Source organism: Abramis brama (genome assembly GCF_963993115.1).
Source record: "Abramis brama genome assembly, chromosome: 15".
NCBI classification, from domain to species: domain Eukaryota; kingdom Metazoa; phylum Chordata; class Actinopteri; order Cypriniformes; family Leuciscidae; genus Abramis; species Abramis brama.
The window spans coordinates 32,264,617-32,286,744 of record NC_139977.1 but is presented as its reverse complement, the minus strand read 5'-3'; the positions used below and the strand labels follow the sequence as shown (position 1 = coordinate 32,286,744).

The following is a 22,128-nucleotide window of genomic DNA, read 5'->3' as shown; positions in this document are numbered from 1 at the left end:
AGTAAAAGATCGTATCTTTCAGTATGAGTGAAGATGGTGTAAGTGTGGAAAATACCACGATTGAGACGAAAATATGAGACAAATGACGGGTGATAAATTAAATCGATGTTTAAGAACCTGAATTAGCCGTGTGTGGTGTTAAAAACATTGAAGCTAAAAAGCACATGTGTGAACAGGCCGCTGATCACCCCGCTCACGTGTTTAATGTCATCCAACACATGTGCACGGGCTGCTATATTTTTTTCCCAGGATGGTTGGGGGAGATGGTTGGCTGCCGACCGGCAATGGTACATTGCAAAATTAACTGCAATAGGTTATGATTGCCCTTATTTTATTAAAAACTGGGTCCAACCAAATGGCCGGAGGTGTCGTTTCCGGACATATTTTGTTATCTGGTTGAATCTCCAGGTAAGACATCGCGGTAGCTGTAGCGGTAACATTAGCCTATAACTCAATCAACTTTCCTATATGTTGCATACTATAACTCCATAAAACCATGTCATTTACCAATTGTACGTATGTTTCACTCCAAACTATTAATCCTTTTGTAAAACGGTGATCAGTAGTACGAAGTTGCCGAAGGACTGTGCTGACAGTTATCCCTAACTCACAGACTGCAGTGTAACGTTAGACGCGTAAGGGATGTAGACAAATCTGGCCCACTGCCTAATACGAGTTTAACACCCACTACTACTATATCACACAGGGACCTACTCACACAGTAATCTCAAAAATTACAAGTCCCTGTCCTCCTTTCCGGTTCTGTGTGTTTATTAGGAAGGATGTAGAACTTCAATTCATAATTTGTTTGTTTATTGGCGGTACAGAAAACGACACAGCAACTCTTCGGCATGATTGTCCTGTGTATTTCAATTAGCGCCAAGGCAATGTTTTCCCCCACGGGCTAAATTCACATCACATGACGGGGCGTTCCCGGGGGCGTTCCCAGACCAACCGTCTGTATGTATTCCCATCCCCGCAGTCACGGCAATTAATCACAATGGCATTGGCATGAATTAGTCCTCTTTGCGCAGCTCTTCTGTTTGGGAATCACAATGTCTCTTTGGGCAACACAGCTCTTAAACCCATGTGGCCAGCGCTACACACCCAGTCCCACTATTATCTAACTACACTGATACTATCTATTAAGCTAGTTAGCTTTCTTCCCACCAAGCGTCCCCATTTTTTTCCCGAGCGCGGAAAGCCTCATTTTGACTTTGACATCTTTTGACCTCTCTTAAATGTCCTCCACTCCAGGTGAGATCAATTATCCCTGCCTTCAGTCAATACAACGAAAAAGTGCTGCAGAAAGGTTCAGATGGGTGGAACCAACGCCAAATAAAAATATAAATTCCCAGAATTCACCACAATACCATGAAATGTGCAAATAAAATTCAGAAATCAAATTTCGCATTTTTGTAAAACGGAAAAAAAGTTGTAGGCATATGTCAATTATTTGATTTTCAATTAAATAAGCATTGTATTTAAAGAAAGTTTGTATGTGAATATTTTTTCACCATTTATTTAAGAATTAAGAAGAAAGCATGTTTTTCGTTTTTCAATTATGGGTTAAAAAAGGAAAAAGGAATGCACGCAAAGTACACGGACCATGGAACATGAGGGACAAAGTCAAAATGAGGCTTGATTATTAAGCCCAAAGTGTAAATTGTAATCATGGAATTGTTTCTAAATGACCATTTGCAACTGGATAATTGCGAGTGATTGTAAGTGTGATGATCATCTGCTAAATGAGCAACAACGACCACAATTCACTCCTTCAGTCAGTGAAGCTCCCACAGCCGTTCATGAAAGTTTAAATGCTGGGAATATTCCCATCTTCCCACAGGAGAAGAAGAAGCAAGCAGGAGGAATTACTCCAGGAGAAACTACTGACATACTATTGTAAAGATGGAGATTAAGGAAGAACCCTGCAGAATAAAAGAGGAAGATACAGAGGAACAAATAGGTTGGTGTTTTCCTTCATTCTCTTTAATGACTGATGAGGAACATTAAGATGAAAACTGACATATACAAATAACATATAAAACTAGATACTAGTAGACTCAATAGTAAACTGGATTTGTGTGAAATTGAGATTTTGCTATTTATTTTTGTTTCTCATTCATCCTTTTATTGAATTATGGGAATTGATTTTTTTTATTTTAGACCTGATGGAAGTGAATGAAGACAAACAACATCAGTTTCAAAAACCTCATTATTTCACAAATGAAGATGGAAATGCAGTCGTTTCAAAGACTGAAGAGGATTTTACACAGAAACAAGCTGGAAAATCTGGAGTTGAAGGATCTTTCACCTGCTCTGAGTGTGGAAAGAGTTTAGTATATAAATCATATCTGAACAGACACATGATGATTCACACTGGAGAAAGGCCTTATACATGCACTCAGTGTGGAAAGAGTTTCATTCGCAAAGGAGACCTTAACACACACATGAGAGTTCACACTAGAGAAAAAACGTTCACATGCTCTCAGTGTGGAAAGAGTTTCGGTTACAAAAGCTCTCTCAATAAACATATGCGCCGTCACTCTGGAGTGAGATCATTCAGCTGTGATCAGTGTGAGAAAACATTTGTTTTTGAATCAAGCTTTAGAAGACACCTTACAACTCATGCTGGTGTGAAGCCTCACTTTTGTGGAAATAGTTTTTCACAACTGCAAAGTTTAAAAGATCATGAGCGTATTCATACTGATGGGAGACCTTATATGTGCTCTGACTGTGGGCAGAGCTTTACTACAAACACAGAGTTAAAAAGACACCAGAGAATTCACACTGGAGAGAAACCGTACAAGTGCTCACACTGTGGAAAGCGATTCAATCAGTCAGGACACCTGAAAGATCATGAGAGAATTCATACTGGAGAGAAGCCGCACCAGTGCTCTTCATGTGGGAAGAGTTTCACTCAATCATCTAGTCTGCAGAGACATAAGAAAAATCATTGCCCGAAGGCGTCTAAGTGAGCAAACTTCCATAACTTGTAAACTAATGAACCAGTAGTAGTAAACATTTGTTGTGTTTGAAATTTTACAATATGCCATAGTGTGACATTTTAATTCCTTTCTATGTAAAGCATTTTGATTAACTGTTTTAATTTTCCTTGCTTTTACTTTGTTATTATTTTTATTAATTTCTACATAAAGCACTTTCAATTGCCATAGTGTATGAAATGTGTTATATAAATAAACTTGCCTAGCCTATTCTTTAGCCTATTTCTTTTGAAAAAAATGTTTCATCAATTTTTTTTCTATGTACATTTAAAGAAGCGATTCCTCTCATAATATGGACTCTGAAAACACATCACTGAGAGAAGATGAAATTGATACTTGTTTTACAGCTGCTATCTATCTCTGAAATAAGGTTTAAGGTCTTTTAGGCTCTTACAGTAGCTATATGGTTATATGTTACATAATTTTGTCCAAAAAAGTAATGAAAATTAACTCATTTTAATTAACAAGTTAACTGAATTAATTTACTGTGTTTATCAGACTATTTTTATTGGGAGAAATCTATATCAGGGGCCGAATCTATAAAGAGTAAAATGTTAGTCTTTAGTGTGGTAAGCATAAGGGTGTCCATCAGTGCCCGTGGCACCAGGACACCGTAGGCCGGAGGTCGATGATCGACTTTGAGGTCGTTTCAACTGGCCTCCGGTCATATGTCTTAGACACTCGGGTGGAGAGAGGGGCGGAGCTGTCAACCGATCACCACCAGGGAGTGAGTTGGATCCGATGGCCGGGGAGGAGGCTGGACAGACTCTGCAGTCCCAAACGTACTGTGAGGGTCTGTTGGGAACGTTTAGCAGAGCCCCCTGTCAGAAAGATCTTCAACTTCCACCTCCGGCGGGGCTTCGACCGAATCCCGAGGGAGTCTGGAGATATTGAGTCTGAGTGGACCATGTTCTCCACCTACATTGCTACAGTTTGCTCGCAGACCGCTGCGCTTTTCAGCCGTGGTTGAGACGAGAGTGAGAAAAGATGTTTCATATGTTCTCCGCACCGAGGTGCTCAAACTTTTAAGAGAAGGGTGCTATCGAAGCAGTTCCCCCCTCACAAAGCGAGTCGGGTCTATACAGCCGTTATTTCCTCGTCCCGAAAAAGGATGGCGGTCTCCAAACCTCAAATCTCAAACGCTTGAACAAAGCACTGGCGAAGCGCCCGTTCAGAATGCTGACGACCAAGCATATCCTCGCTCAAATTCGCCCGGGGGATTGGTTTTACTCAGTGGATCTGAAAGACGCCTATTTTCATATCCAAATATCGCCTCATCACAGACAATTTCTGAGATTCGCTTTCGAGGGACAGGCATACCAATACACGGTTCTACCGTTCGGCCTATTGTTGGCCCGTACATTCACGAAATGTATGGATGCAGCACTCTCCCCCCTGAGACAGCGGGGAGTGCGAATACTGAACTACCTTGACGATTGGCTGGTTATAGCACAATCAGAGGCACAGCTAATAACACACAGATCTTGGATCTTCAGCCATCTAGAATGCCTGGGTCTAAGGATCAATTTTTCCAAGAGCACACTATCCCCCAGCCAGAACATCTCTTTTCTGGGTATAGTAATAGACTCTATACATATGAAAGCGCGCCTCTCTTTGTTCGGCGCCTTGTGGCATCTTTCAGAGCGGGTGCCCGCGCCCCCTCAAAAGATTCCAGAAGATGTTGGGGCTTATGGCCTCAGCATCAGCGGTACTCCAGCTCGGATTACTGCAAATGCGCCCTCTCCAACGCTGGCTAAACAGTCGTGTCCCAGCTCACGCGTGGCGCTCCGGCCACTTACTGATCAAGGTGAGTAGCGGCTGCATCAAAGCCCTGTCTCCCTGGAAAGCTGTCGACTGGTACCAGTTGGCCAGTACTTCTTATAGCCTCCCTCTGGAGGAACCGGCTCTGGTTCTCCGAGCTGACACAACTGCTGAGATCAGCCCCGTGGCCGATCCCGCTGAAGAGAGAACTCCTCATGCAGGCGAACAGGAAAATCTGGCATCCCCGTCCCGACTTATGGGCCCTTCATGTATGGCCACTCAACGGGTAGCCGGGGAACTCCCGGATAGGGTGTCAAAAACCATTGCTGAAGCTAAAGCGGGTGAGCTATCAGACGCCTCTACGCTACTAAATGGAGGGTGTTCTCTAGCTGGTGCACCGCTAGAAACCTGAACCCACACTCGTGCGAGATACCGAGTGTATAATATACCCAAGACATGGGTATTTTCCTAAAGTGCTCTCTACCCCCATCAGAGCACAGGTTATTTCCCTAACAGCTCTCTCCTCACCAGTGGACGAAAGAGACGCGAATTTACTCTCAGAGTGTATCTAGAGCGTTATGTCTCATTCAGACAGTCAGAACAGCTTTTTGTGTGCTTTGGCAGCCACACCAAGGGTCTCGCTGTCTCAAAGCAGAGATTATCGCGCTGGATAGTTGACGCTATATCGCTAGCTTATGATTCTAAGGGCCTTCACTGCTCCTTAGGCATCAGAGCTCATTCCAGATGTGTCATGGCCTCGTCTTGGGCTTGGTCGAGTGGAATACCCATAGAGGATATCTGTGCAGCGGCCGGCTGGGCCTCTCAGTCCACATTTATCAGGTTTTATAACCTACAAGTCCCTGCCCTGCATTCTAGGGTACTTTCGGTATGAATGTGTAAGCACAAAACCCCCCATGAAACGTGGACCCGATACTATCCGGCCCTGTTTTTACACGAACTATGGTTCATATATTATACCATGCATACATCATATACGTTTTTTTTTTCTCTGTTTAACATGGGCCCGTTATCTCCGGCCCTGATACAGAACTATAGTTCATATATATTACCACTTGTATCATTAAGGTTGGCCCTCATTAGGCCACTCTTTGTGTTTTCCCTTATGAAGCCCGTCACTGACTGGCTTATTGGGATCATACTTTACTCTTACGGCTTCAGGCATCTGCCTAGGCATATTAGAGCGAAGTCAAGCACGCACTGTGTTTTGAAGTGGGTTCCCATAGCGTAAGCTACTTACGCAATAGGAGAGACCTCTCAAAAGGGAACGTCTCAGTTACTAACGTAACCTCGGTTCCCTGAGAAGAGGGAATGACTATTGCGTAAACCGCAGAGCTTGTGCTTTAATCGGTGTATCGCTTCAGTCGATTTAACCTAGACTTTGACGGTACGATGGGCTGAATTTATAGCCTCTGGCCACGCCCACGGGCTCTGACGCGTCATAGGTTTGTGCAGTTGCACTGCACTGCGTTTTAAAAATTTGGCTTCATATTCTCGAGAAAAGGAGTTTTCCCATAGCGTAAGCTACTTACACAATAGTCATTCCCTCTTCTCAGGGAACCGAGGTTACGCCAGTAACCGAGACGTTTTCCTTTGCAAAGCAGATCGAGTTTGTTTGCAAAATGCTGGATTTGTTTGTTTAATTATGGCACATAATTCTCTCCATACCGATACACAAGTGAAACTCCAAAACATCACTACATTGCACTCCAGTGGTTATCCTCAGCCCCGCATGGCACAATAGAAATCGTGATCAAACTGCAATCAGTTTATCAAGTGGAAAAATCAGCACGTCCCCAGTCCAGCGTACACGAAGTATAATGTCCATACAGCTTCTAAAACTCAAAACTACAACATACACACTCACACATACACACCACACTACACATGAAAGAATTAAAATATAAAACACTTCCCCGTTTCCAGGAAACAAGACCCCATCCTGGGGTCTAGGGAAAGGAATCAGCCATTCAGAATTGTCCACAGAGAAAGCACGCACTCTTCTTCGCGTTATTCCCGTCCCCGCAGTCACGGCAATTAATCACAATGGCACTGGCATTAATTAATTATGGCTCATTTCCACTGAGCAGTACGGTACAGTACGGTACGGTACGGTTCGGTAAACCATGAATCGGCTAGCGTTTCCAATGCCTACAGTACCCTTACTTGATAGGCGTGGTGTAGCCTCTGCCGGAAAGAAGCGATCGGCGTCATTTTCGCACAAAGAAGAAAGCGTCATAAACAACAATGGATGACATACAGCAGATCTTGTTCTTGCTTCTCGGCATGTTTGTCACAAGAAGCCAAGCGCCGACATTAAGTGTTTCTCAATACCAAGTACGCAAAGTTCGGACTTGCCAAGTCCGACTCAGGAGAAAGACTCCCGAGGACGCGAGTCTGGTAATTCTGCAAATGGAACAGCGCGTTCTTGAAAGCATCAATCAGCTCGCTCTGCTACTTCGGTTATCTCTGTATGTATATTTTAGCCAACAATAAAACAAAATATGTTATAAAACACCACACTGCCTCTTTTCGTTTTCATTTAAAGGGATACTCCACTTTTTTTGGAAATAGGCTCATTTTACAACTCCCCCAGAGTTTTACCGTTTTCGAATCGATTCATCCGATCTCCGGGTCTGGCGGTACCACTTTTAGCATAGCTTAGCATAGATCATTGAATCGGACAGGACCATTAGCATCTCTCTCAAAAAAATGACCAAAGAGTTTCGATATTTTGCCTATTTAAAACTTGACTCTTCTGTAGTTACATCGTGTACTAAGAAAAAAAAAAAATTGTGTACTAACGGAAAATGAAAAGTTGCGATTTTCTAGGCTGATATGGCTAGGAACTATACTCTCATTCCTGCGTAATAATCAAGAAACTTTGCTGCCGTACAGCGGTCCAGCAGGCGTAATGATATGACGTACATGAAAATGATATGACATACATGAAATACAACGAGAAGTAGGAGTAGTGAGGATTACTAAAAGAAGCACCAAAGAGGAAAATATTTTAAAGGGATAGCTCACCCAAAAATGAAAATTCTGTCATCATTTACTCACCCTCATGTTGTCCCAAACCTGTATGAGTTTCTTTGTTCTGCTGAACACAAAGGAAGATATTTGGAAGAATGTTTGTAACCAAACAGATCTCGGTCCCCATTGACTACCATAGTATATATTTTTTCCTACTATGGAAGTCAATGGGGACCGAGATCTGTTTGATTACAAACATTCTTCCAAATATCTTCCTTTGTGTTCAGCAGAACAAAGAAACTCATACAGGTTTGGAACAACTTGAGGGTGAGTAAATGATGACAGAATTTTCATTTTTGGGTGAACTATCCCTTTAACAAGATTAAGGGTTGGACATACTATGCTGAATAAAATAAATAATACCTTAAAAATAATAAATAAACATCCAACAGGATTATGTGAGCATTGTGGAGTAGAGGAATCAGTAGAACGTTATTTATGTTTGTCAAAAGTATAATAATGAACGAAAAATAATGAAAAATGAACTTAGAAAGATGGGAATGGATGAATTAAAGCTTAAAAATATAATTACTTATATTTTATTTCTTTATCTCAAGAGAACAGAGCTGATTAAGAGAATTTAGAGTTTTTTTATTTATATTTTAATTTATAATTATATATATTTTTTTTTTATGAAATGGGTACATTCTGGTCCACACTCCAATACAGTAGGTGGCGATAATGCACCTTAATGTTGGTGCTACCCGCCATAAAATTGAAAAAGAAGAAGAGTGATAAAAGTGAGTGTATTAGCAAGCTAAAAAAACAGCTTTTAAAACTTCACCAGTACCTGCACTACGGGTAGAAATGGGAGAAATGCCATTAGCATTAAGAAGGAGGCAGTTGATGACAAACTATTGGGCTAATTTGCAGGGACATAATAATTTCCACCCTACAAAAATAGTGTTGCAGGAGACATGGGAGAACACAAGATATAATGGAGATAATTTTAGTCGAGTAGGCAATGAGGTGGCAATAGAATTTGGAGTATTTGATATGAAGATGAGCCCTGCAGTTTTATATCCGATGGTGGCTCGATGGGTACTTCTTTGGTCTGATATTGACTGGTATTTGTTAAAGGGATACTCCACCGAAAAATGAAAATTCTGTCATCATATACTCACTCTCATGTTGTTTCAAACCTGTATGAATGTCTTTCTTCTGCTGAACAGAAAGGAAGATATTTAGAAGAATGTCAGTAACCAGACAGTTTTAGATACCATTGACTTCCTTAGTAGGAAAAAAATATACTATGGAAGTCAATGGTATCTAAAACTGTCTGGTTACTGACATTCTTCTAAATATCTTCCTTTCTGTTCAGCAGAAGAAAGAAATTCATACAGGTTTGGAACAACATGAGAGTGAGTATATGATGACAGAATTTTCATTTTTCGGTGGAGTATCCCTCTAAGAGTTAAAAAGGAAAGGAAAAAATCAAATAGATTTGGTAAGTGCACTCAAGTACCACATAAATAAAGATTATAAAGAATTCATACATATATATACAGATGGTTGAAAGAAACCTGAGACAGGAGTGACAGGATATGGGGTGGCAATACCTGCTAAAGGAATAGGAATTAATAGAAGAACATCAGATTTTTTATTTATTTTATTTATTTAAATTTTTTTGTATACACACAGTGGAAATGGTAGCAGTGTGGTTAAGGTGGGTGGAAAAAACAAGACAAGAAAAGGTGCTGATATGCTCCAATTCCTCCTCAGTCCTAGTGAGTTTAAGGTCTTTTCACTCAAAAAGCAGTCAGGATGTATTGTATGAAGTCCTTCAGTCAGTTACAAGGATAGCAAATCAAGGAGGACAGGTACAATTTATGTGGGTTCCAGCACATGTAAGGGTGAAAGGGAATGAGCAGGTGGATGCATTGGCAAAGAGGGCTTTAAAGAAGGGAAATATAGAAATGAAAATTAAAATAAGTAAAGCAGGTCAAAAGTATAATCTGGGAAAAAATTAACCAAATGTGGCAAGAAAGGTGGGACAGAGAGGAGAAAGGAATGCATTTATATCAAATTCAAAAGAGTAAAAATAACTAGGTTAGGTAGTGGGCACAGGAGAGAGGAAACTGTAATGACAAGGTTAAGGCTGGGGCACGGTGCTCTAAACAAATCACTGAAAATGATAGGAAACCACGAGACAGGCTTGTGTGAGTGGTGTCAGGAAGAGGAGTCAGTGGAGCACAATTATAAGATGTAGGAGGTATGAGGTGCAGAAAGTGAGAATGAACAGAGATGGGCAAAATAATAACACAATAATACAAATAATACAAAATACTGTGTGAAAAAATGTATTTAAATACAAATACTGTATTTTGTATTTTGAAAATACACAAAATACATGTGAAATTGGCCATCCAGTGCAGGTACAGGTCACAGTGAATGAAGAAACTATAGGCCTACTGACTTTTCATTCCTAACCTCATCTCTGCCCTTTCTTTCTTTCTTTCTTTCTTTCTTTCTTTCTTTCTTGCTTTCTTGCAATTACAAATAAACTTATGCAAAATAGCAGCCATTTATATACTTATTTCTGGTGACAATGTAGTCTGTTACTTGTGGTGAACACTATTAAAAAATTAATACTGTATGTAAAACTGTGGGAACCTTTTCTGCTATCAAGCAAAGAATATGGATGGGCGATATGACCAAAATCTCAATTTTACTTCACAGTAACAATATCATGGTTTCACAATTCTCAATATCAGTTTTGATTTCACAGCATAAACTGAATTTCAAACACTTTTTGCAGGTAGTCCAATGCCTTTTAAGTAATTTTATGTTTATTTTATGTAAAGTTTATTTGTTTCTATAAGTTTATTAAAATTAGAAAGTGTATCTAAAATTTAAAATTAGAATTCATTTAGATTAAATTAAATCCCTTTTTGATTATTATTTTTTATGTACAATAAAACTAAAAGCTGAAGATGTTTGTGGTGTATCATTCATCAGTGTTTGTTTTTCCACAATAATTCCTGCCCACTAAAAGCTTCACAGATAAATTTGCTTACCCCACTAATAGGCCCATCTATGTAAACGATTTAGAAAAAGTTCCATCAATTCAAACTTTATATCATCATGATGATATGTAGTGTCATATCACCCAGCCCTAACATGCACTAATGCTTTAAACACATTTGACAAGCTAGTTGATAAAAATCAACAACCGGTCAAGACTTACGCCCACTTGTCTGTGCTCTTTTATTCTTTCATGTTAATGAAAGTGAAAGTGAATAATGCACTATTTTAACTTTAATCAACAAGTAGAATTGATCATTACATTCTCACCTTATAAAAAAGAAAAGAAAAAAATCGCTGATCCAATGCTGAGCTAGTGAATGTCTGAACTAGTTGATGCACAAAATCAGTACCCTGATAAAGAGGTTGACTGGCAAAAAGTATTTTATGTATTTTGAAAATACAAAAATACTGAGGATAAACAGGGATATGGGAAAGTGTGTTGGGTAATGAATGAATTAATACGTGTGTGTGTGTTGTAAGATTATTTTTTCTTTTATTTCTTTTGTTTCTTTTTATGTGGAAACTAGATTGTAAGCCTATTGTCTGATTCACACTCTGGAGCAGAAGATGGCGGTAATGCACCAAAAGCTGGTTGCCAACCGCCGTTAAAAACAAAGAAGAAGAAGCTAAAGAACCAACACAGAAGACAGAAGACAGAAGCAGCCGGGAGTTTGGAAAAATCCCATTTTCCACCTCTATTAGACTCGGTAAGCTAGTGAACTGCATGATGTTACTATTGCTAACTCTATGTGTATTAAGAGTTAAGGGGGTGTTCAAGGCTTATCGCCGTAGCAATTGATTGCTGACAGTGATAAAGTTTTCATTTTTTTAATTAGCAACTGAAATAGTACGCTGATATTTAAGTTACCTGAACACAGCTGTTTTTATGTTCATTTGCTTTGTTTTAAGGAGTAGCTGAGTGAATTACACAGCATTGCTATTTAAGGAAAGGTTATAAAAAATACTATATGGTTTCTATGATGATTTTATTTCAATGTGGTGTGTGGAAATGTTAAACTTTAATGTTTAAATTCTGCTGTGGGTAGATAAAACATTTAGTTATGATAAGGGTACTCTAATTAGAGTATTAGCATTGCAACTACAGTTGTGTTGCAACTAGGGATGGGACGATTACCGGTTTCACTATAAACCACGATAAAATGCACTGACGGTTAGTAATATCGTTTAAAATTTAATTATCATTAAAACCGTGTTTGATTATCGCGATTTTAGATCCTGTTCAGCCAGCAACAGTCTGACGCAGGCGCAGCGCGCAATGTTGTTGTTTTTTTTTATTCAAGAAGGAATTGCGGAAGGCAGTGACCGTGCTCGGGAGATTTTTCTGCCTTTTAAGAGAACCAATTCTGAGGTGTGGTCATATTTTGGCTTTAACAAAAATCCTGAGGGAAACTTAATCGAGGATGGTCACCCTGTCAGCTCTAACATGCACAAGAAAGTAGCCGAGTCGTCTTGTGTGACCATTACCCACTGTTGTATAGCGAACGCAAGGCAAGTTAACTTTGACCTCAATACCAAAACTACTAGGAAATAATTGGGCATAAAATGTTGTTTTAAGTTGAACTATTTTATATCAATCACTTGAAATAAACGTGAAGCTTCCGCAAAGAAAAGTTCGCAGCAAGTGGCTTTGAGCCAAAGACGAACGAACAAGTTCAAACAAGACTATGTGACATTTAAGGGATAATAATTTATATTCATTATACACTTATTACACCGATTTTTTTTAGCACATAATTACGGGGACATTGAATTGAGATTAATGTTTTAAATCTTACCTGTTTATAAATCCATTACAGCGTACAAAACAATCGTTCAGACAAGATGATCATCACAACAATATTATCAAACTCTGTAAACAATAAATCAACTCTGATTTAATTTTAAAATACAATTAAAAACGGAGACGCAAGACGGCAAGTTGTATTTGAATGAAACGAGAGAGCGCGTCCATTGTGATCATGGTGTAACGTCTGTCAGAGAGTTTGAATACTAACGTTACCCAGATACAAGACAGTGCAAATGAACTGTTAGTTCCACGAGACTTTTATAGATGTTTTCTCTCAGTTAAGCGCACACTTCACATACATGTCGAAGAGCGAATGTTAAAAGGGAAAATAAAACACGCTACAAATCAAAGTGGAAGTAAACACATTATAATAAAACAACGGTCAGCAGTAGAGGTCATCTTCCTCTTTGCGCGAGCAATCTCACTCTCACTGTGTGCGTGCGCGCTCACATAAAACCAGCATGCATACAATAACGTACGCCATAGAAGAAGTTATCTTAAAGGCACATCAACATTCATGTCATGAACACTACTTAACACTAGGCGGCCGTTACAATGGATGTGCGCGGTGTTATAATGCATTGCTATTGACGACCGTCATTATAAGGAAGGAAATACCACATAATAGAATCTTGCTTTAAAAAGTGCATAGAGCTGCTTGTTTTATTTGTTGTTTGTTGATTTTCAAATATTAAACTTCTTGAAATGTCTTCAGTGTGATCATCAACTCTTTTTGAAAAACTTTCATCTCGTTTTAACAAAACCGTGATAATATTGATAATCGCGATAATTTTGGTCACTATAATCGTGATATAAAATTTTCATACCGTCCCATCCCTAGTTGCAACTCAATTTATGTAGATCCTGTACTGCCTACAGTCTTTCTAATACAGGGATAAGAGTAGCTTGATGTAATTTCTGTTGATTTATTATCAGCTGTTATTGAAAAAGTATAAAGTATAAGGCTGTACATGTTATATGCTGATTACTGTAGATATATCTAGATATTGAGCTGAGATTTGAAGTTTGAACTGAAGTGTGATAAATAGGCCTGAACATGTGAACATTTAGTATTATGCAGCATGTGAGGCTTAATGTTACATGGTTGTTATGCTTTAGTATGATTGCTGTACAACGTATAGATATATAGAACATCATTTTAAAGTTCCTGTTTGTAAATAAAAAACAGGTCAGGTCTTATGGACAGAGTGAGAACTACTTGGAAGATCCCTTTTATCGATGGCGAGCCTCCCAGTGTGATCCAAAGAGACGCAGACCAACTCATCGAACATTTCCCTTGGTGGTAGGAAAGTATCAGTTGCCTGAGCTGGTACACACTCTTCATCCAAAAGTGCCAACTTTCCTCTTACACTGTCACAGAACTGGTGACACACACTTTAACAGAGAACTATTGACAGTGGATTGATTAATACAGAAAGTGATCACAAACACAGACTTTAACGACCACAAAAAAGAAAAAAACAAAGACTCATTTACTTTAAAGTGCCCATTTTTTATTTTTCATGTATGTTATGTTGTGTTCAACTGTTATTTGCAAAGTATTGTGAGTAAACATTGATAGTTACAACTTACCTGGCCTGATACTTCCTTTTATGGGTACAGTTTATATCACTTAGCTCCTTCCGAACCTAGCACAGTGTTAGCTCACTTTAGAGTGTAGCACGGTTACACTTACAACAGTAAAGTTAATAGCTTATATATATATATATATATATATATATATATATATATATATATATATATATAAGTTATGAAACTTCACTTAGCCCTCAGTAGGGGTGTAAAAATGTATTGTTTTTACGATGCATCGCGATGCAGACGAGGACGATTCGGTATCGGTTCAGTAATAGACCATAACCGATTATAATATACTGACGCTTTTCTGAAGTCATTTGTTGATTTGTGGCTTTGTCGCGGTAGCATACAATGGCAGAGGGAGGTGAGACGCGAGTGCTAGAAAATTAAAAATGCTCCAACTACTTTAAAAGCCTACATCTGGGCACATTTCGGCTTTTATGAACAACCTGGTTAACACGACCTGCAGAAGACGCGCGCTGTGTGCGCTTGTCACGCACAAATAGAATATCCAGGAGGTAATACCACTAACTCGTTAGCCGTTTTCACCCCGAGCTATTAACGCCAGGCAGAGTCTGACTGCTTTAAGCGGATGAGCTCCAATGCCGAATCCGCAGCCAAAAACAAATCGCCCACCCGTCCCAATAATTTTCTCTGATTTAAGTATCCGCATCCGATGGTCAAATTACAATTATTTTGTGTTACGCGTGATTATAAATGGATGATCGTCTCCTTCAACAGCGACTCGGCGACGGTTGATGCGCGCAACTTTAATGGTAACATAATGCACTGATTAATGAGCGCTGCTTTTAAATTAACATTTCTTTAAAACAAAATTTATTTGACAGATTTTCCTTTTCTTAATGGCATAAACAAGCTTTACTCCCTTGAAACTTAAACTGTCTGGAATGTCACTGTTTCTGTCACTGCGACTTCCCGAACAGGCGAGCACACACACAAACACGCACGAATACACATCACTTTTGAAGTAAAATTTAAAATTGAGGATGCGGTGCATCGTGATATCGAACTGAACTGAATCGATGACATGATAATCGCAATCAGACCGAACTGTGAGATCAGTGTCGGTTCACACCCCTAGCCCTCAGTCAAAACGATTGGCCAGGGAACAAATTATAGATTCACGAGACCAAATATCGCCTGTTAGATATACACAAGACGAATTATATCTCATGTTTAACCACTACAGAGACGTCAGAGTCAGCGGCAAACGTCAGAACGACTAGCCGAGGAAAGGCTGTACATGAGCGCCCGGTGATCGCCTGGATCTCACAACCTGGATCAAATTTTCATAAATCTTTATAATAAACCACAGATTTGAGCTTTAAACAACTACATTCTCGCCTGAAAACTCTTAAAACTACATTTCGTGACACAATAACAGTAGTATTATATTTCAACTGCATATTAAAAAATGGCGCTTCTTATGTTATCATTCCCCTTGTATCACGCGCAAGTGACGATACTCGGTCAGCCAATCAACATTCTGCAGTGAGTCTAGCTCCACCCGTTAGTACCGTACCACTGTGCTAGGTACCCCAATGGAAGGGTACTGAATAAGTGGGACGGTACGGTTCGGCATTTTGGAACCATTCACAACTTTTGACAGTAGAAACTTAAATTGCGTACCGCTCAGTGGAAACGAGCCATTAGTCCTCTTTGCGCAGCACTTCTCTTTGGGCAACACAGCTCTTAAAGCCGCTCCTGGAACATGTGGCCAGCGCTACACACCCAGTCCCACTATTATCTAACTACACCGATACCATCTACTACCGTCCCCATTTCTTTCCCGAGCGCGGAAAGCCAGTCACGTTCACCACTGTCGAGACCCCATTCTCTCACCTCTCCTCTCTTAAATGTCCTTCACTCCAGGTGAGATCAATTATCCCTGCCTTCAGTCAATACAACGAAAAAGTGCTGCAGAAAGGTTCAGATGGGCGGAACCAACGCCAAATAAAAAGATAAATCTCCAGCATTCATCACAATACCATGAAATGTGCAAATAAAATCCAGAAATCAAATTTCACATTTTTGTAAAACAGAAAAAAAGTTGTCAATTATTTGATTTTCAATTAAATAAGCATTGTATATAAGAAAAAATAAGTTTGTATGTGAATACAATACCATTTTCACCATTTATTTAATTAAGAAGAAAGCATGTTTTTCACTTTTCAATTATGGGTTAAAAAAAGGAAAAAGAAATGCACGCAAAAGTAGGCACGGACAACACTACCTATATAAAGCTTGAAATGTCCACTTTTAAACCAACAAATTTGAATCGAAAGCAAATATGTTGATATATGTTGAGATATGTTTGCAGCCGACACTGATTTAGAAAACACTCGTTTATTAATAAACAATTAAAATTCCTCGTTATTTTTCAGACACATTTATTATCATTAGCCTATAAATCACCTATAAATCACCTCTCTGTATGGTTCCAGAGACAGCTCTTATTCAGCACTGCGGGAAATATATCATTTCCAGGTTCTAATTTGGCCTTAGAAAACCAGTAAAATAGACTTTTTTTTCCTTATAAATTTGTGAATATTTTAAATGTTTATTAAAGGGCAAAAAGTCATAAACAAAAATCTGAAAATAGGTCAATATTTATTTGTTTTTGCAGACCATATTCAAATTTTGGTGTTCAACTTTGCACTTTAAAAATACAACAACCGTTAATTTTTCGTTTTTAAATTACGGGTTAAAAAAGGAAAAAGGAATGGACGCAAAAGTACACGGACCATGGAACATGAGGGACAAAGTCAAAATGAGGCTTGATTATTAAAGGGATAGTTCACCCAAAAATGAAAATTCTGTCATCATTTACTCACCCTCAAGTTGTTCCAAACCTGTATGAGTTTCTTTGTTCTGCTGAACACAAAGGAAGATATTTGGAAGAATGTTTGTAATCAACAGATCTCGGTCCCCATTGACTACCATAGTAGGAAAAAAATATACTATGGTAGTCAATGGGGACCGAGATCGGTGGATTACAGTCATTCTCCCACATATCTTCCTTTGTGTTCAGCAGAACAAAGAAACTCCTACAGGTTTGGAACAACTTGAGGGTGAGTAAACAATGATAGAATTTTCATTTTTGGGTGAACTATCCCTTTAAGGCCAAAGTGTAAATTCAGTAATCATGGAATTGTTTCTAAACGACCATTTGCACCTGGATAATTGAGAGTGATTGTAAGTGTGATGATCATCTGCTAAATGAGCAACAACGACCACAATTCACTCCAGTCAGTGAAGCTCCCACAGCCGTTCATGAGAGTTTAAATGCTGGGGAATATTCCCATCTTCCCACAGGAGAAGAAGCAAGCAAGCAGGAGGAATTACTCCAGGAGAAACTACTGACATACTATTGTAAAGATGGAGATTAAGGAAGAACCCTGCAGAATAAAAGATGAAGATACAGAGGAACAAATAGGTTGGTGTTTTCCTTCATTCTCTTTAATGACTGATGAGGAACATTAAGATGAAAACTGACATATACAAATAACATCTAAAACTAGATACTAGTAGACTCAATAGTAAACTGGATTTGTGATAAAATGAGAATTTGATATTTATTTTTGTTTCTCATGTATCCTTTTATTGAATTATGGGAATTTAATTTGTTTATTTTAGACCTCAAACCTCCTTATTTCACAAATGAAGATGGAAATGCAGTCGTTTCAAAGACTGAAGAGAATTTCACACAGAAACAAGCTGGAAAATCTGGAGTCGAAGGATCTTTCACCTGCTCTGAGTGTGGAAAGAGTTTCATATATAAATCATATCTGAACAGACACATGAGAGTTCACACTGGAGAAAAAATGTTCACATGCTCTCAGTGTGGAAAGAGTTTTGGTTACAAAAGTGTTCTCAATGATCATCTGCGCACTCACACTGGATTGAGATCATTCAGCTGTGATCAGTGTGATAAAACATTTGTTTTTGAATCAAGCTTAAAAACACACCTTAAAGTTCATGCTGGTGTGAAGCCTCACTTTTGTTCTTTATGTGGAAAGAGTTTTTCACAACTGCAAAGTTTAAAAGATCATGAGCGTATTCATACTGGTGTGAGACCTTATGTGTGCTCTGACTGTGGAAAGAGCTTTAGAATATCCAGCAACTTAATAAAACACCAGAGAGTTCATACTGGAGAGAAACCGTACAAGTGTTCACACTGTGGAAAGAGTTTCCCTCAGTCAGGACACCTGAAAGATCATGAGAGAGTACATACTGGAGAGAAGCCGCACCAGTGCTCTTCATGTGGGAAGAGTTTCACTCAATTATCTAGTCTGCAGAAACATAAGAAAAATCATTGCCCGAAGGCGTCTAAGTGAGCAACGTTCACTTCCATAATTTGTAAATAAGCAAAAGATGGAATAACCTTTAATACACTAATTTAATCGAAAATTAGTATTGAGGTTTGATTGTTTGACAAGGGGAACTGGTTAAAATGGTTGTGAATTGCATTCTAAGTGTTGCATGTTTTGTTCTTCCGACACCCGTATTGATCCTCTGTTGTGTTGCACATGCGCAGTAAACACTGAGTGTTACCTGTATACAAGATGAACTGAACAGTAAAGCAACAATGTGAAAATACTTGTGTCAGTGTCATCTTTTCAAGCAGTGCATGGTCATCTCATACTGATGAACAAGAATAATAGTTCAGAAAACTTGTGTGTTGCCATAAAACACTATAATTTATGAAGGGATGTGTTTTGTTACTTTCTGGTTTAATTATTTGTATTGTACATATGAGGCATTTGTGAAACAATGGAAAGAATATTTTGAAATATCATTCATATATCATATTCACACATATTCATATTAGTCTTGCTGATTAGAGGTGATGCATTGAGAACATATTGACAACTTTGTTGGATTGAATCACTCTGAAAATTGTGAAAAGTTGAGGAAAAAAAATTAATAAAACTTATTTATTTAGGTAATGAATAAGTTTAATTTAGCTTACAAAAATCAAGGTGTTTAACATTGTATTCAGCATTGCTAATAAACCAGTAGTAGTAAACACTTGTTGTGTTAGAAAATTTACAATATGTCATAGTGTGACATTTTAATTCCTTTCTATGTAAAGCATTTTGATTAACTGTTTTAATTTTCCTTGCTTTTATTTTGTTATTTTTATTCCTTTCTACGTAAACCACTTTCATCTGCCGTATAATGTATGAAATGTGCTATATAAACTTGCCTTGCCTATTTAGCCTATTTCTTTGGAAAAAAAAAAAAGTTTCATCGATTTTTTTTCTATGTACATTTAAAGATGCGATTCCTCTCATAATATGGACTCTGAAAAACACATCACTGAGAGACGATGAAATTGATAGTTGTTTTACAGCTGCTATCTATTTCTAAATAAGGTTTAAGGTCTTTTAGGCTCATCATTTTAGGCTAATTTATATATTTTTTGGACTAAAAAAAACATTCTGGATGGTTTTAAACTTAAACAATTATTAAATTGAAAAAAAAAAAAAGAATAAAATGGGTTTAGTTCTGATATTTGTATAATTTTATATAGAAATAAATGGTGTATAATTTAATTTTTAGAAGATATGAGGCTTTTAGTGTTTCCTTTTTTGACATTAATCCCTCGCCATAGCAAAATCATTTGAGATATTTATTATCTGTTTACAATTTATCATCTTTAATGTATTTTCATCATGTTGAAAAAGTTTGGTGGGAATAAAATAAACCACTTAAGAGGAATGGGTAAAAATTCAGAGGCTGATTTTGCAAATAAATCCACATTCAAACCAAAATATCTGACTTCCTGTTGCTCGGAGCTAATTACTGTAAATTAGAAAATTGTCCGGCTCGATGAGACCAATATGTGTAGGCTACTGACATTTAGGGCTGTAGTCAACCAAAGAAATGCTTAGTCGACCAAAGTCCTGTCCTGCACAACTATTAGTCGACTAAAAAAAAAAAAAAAAAAAAAAGACGCAATGTTTTGCATTTTTATTAAACAATTGTCATAGAGCATTTATAAAACAACAACGAAAAAACGTTTTTTTGTTGTTTTTTTATTGACACCTGGGATCCCCCGCGAAACGGTTCTCATTCGCGCTTGAATAAGGCCGGCGACACACTGGCTGCTGGCGTGAGAGTCTCAGCTATGTTGGGTGTCTGTTTTTATTTCGGCTCCCATGTTAACAGGTTGGAGTTTGCACACTGCCTGCGCGAGACATGCGTCTCAGGCGCGGCTCCAGCCACGCGGAAAACGCATGCATGCTAGAAATAGAACCGCCTGAGTGTTCCAACAGGAGTGTCCTCTGGCTAGAGCGCAGAACAGCGGAGTTTGTATGGACCGAAGTGCATGTCTGAGCTTGTATTGCTGCTGTTGCTTTGACATTGTGGAAAATGGAATAATAAAAACAAAATGTATTAGACTTTTTACCTGTTATTATCAATCTAAATTAATTCGTTTTTAATTTAGGCTAACTTAATTTCGTTTTTCTTTATTTAAATTTCGTTTTTTCTTTATTTAAATTTCGTTTTTCTTTAGGCCTATTTAAATTTCGTTTTTCTTTATTTAAATTTCATTATTTCTGTATTTAAATTTAGTTGTTTTCTTTATTTAAATTTCGGTTTTAAATCTACCCTTTACTGTGTCAGTAATTTGTAAGTCAGAAAAATATTAGACTACCTTAAAAGTATTGCTTAAGTTAACAGACTGTGTGCGTTTTATATCACTAGTGCAGTGTCCGTTCTCGAAGAATATAGCCTAAGCCCTGCTCGCGTGAGGTGCGCCGCTTCCCGCTCGCGCTGTTCTGTAGTTTACTATTAATTCTGAACGTGTCGCGTCTCGCGTCTGTCTATATTGCACCAAATGCGACACTGCACTCCCTTGTGAAGTCGATTGGATGAACGGTTCTCGAAATAATCAAAATGCAAACGGACAGACAGACACATAGAGATTACTACCTATATTCCTTACTGAGCGCGAAGCAGCAGTGCAGCCAGCCACAGGTGCGGTTCCCGAGTGTTCTACGTGGTGCGCTAAACTGTGGCGCTGTTACAAAATAGCCTAAATTAAAGCATTTAAAGTTGGGGATAAAACATAGGCTAATTATATTTAGAATACAGTAATATATAACTCCTTATAAAGGAATAAATATCAAGGAGTAAATCAATGAAAATTTCTTTACTGGTGAAAAAAATAAATAATAATTATGCGACTGGTCGACCAATGAGAATGTAAGTCGACCAAGACGGCATCGACCGATTAGTCGACTAAACGACTAAAGTTGACAGCCCTACTGATTTTTGTGACTGTACATAAAATTAACCCCCTCACTTTTGTCAAAAGCATTTAGAAAGTGACACACTTCCTGCTGCCAGTTGGTGGCGCTATAACTTTGACTCACAATAGTTACATACATGTGATCGGCCTCTTACCACAAACACACTGCTGAAGTTTCATCAAGATCAGTTAATGTATGCAGAAGTTATAACACTTTGTTTTTATCTTTTATCGCCATAAATTCGTTTCCTCGCCGCGGCCAAACCGTTCGAGATATCAAAAAATCCGTCCGCAATTTAGCATCCTCAATGTCTTGACTTTATGCTGACCGAGTTTGGTGGCAAAGGCACCGGGGTGGCGGTGTCACGGGCTTGGGCCCGCAATCGCTGCTCGCAGCTATATTTTATAATTATTATTCTTTTATTTTTTTTAATGAAATGGGTAAATTCTGGTCCACACTCCAATAAAGTAGGTGGAGATAATGCACCTTAATGTTGGTGCTACCCGCCATAAAATTGAAGAAGAAGAAGAGTGATAAGAGTGAGTGTATTAGCAAGCTAAAAAAACAGCTTTTAAAACTGAGGTGAGAAAATGAG

The 22,128-nt window shown here is 38.4% G+C and overlaps 1 protein-coding gene and 1 long non-coding RNA gene across 2 annotated transcripts in view; one reads left to right on the top strand and one right to left on the bottom strand.

Annotated features, from left to right (window-relative positions):
- Positions 1-22,128, bottom strand: part of LOC311097511 (uncharacterized protein) — a 59,206-nt gene that overhangs the window by 9,938 nt on the left and 27,140 nt on the right. The window lies entirely within an intron of this gene.
- Positions 11,461-19,490, top strand: LOC311096808. Its single transcript, XR_014609108.1, has 4 exons — positions 11,461-11,554; positions 13,844-13,957; positions 17,587-17,707; positions 17,908-19,490. It is a non-coding gene; the product is annotated as an uncharacterized lncRNA (long non-coding RNA).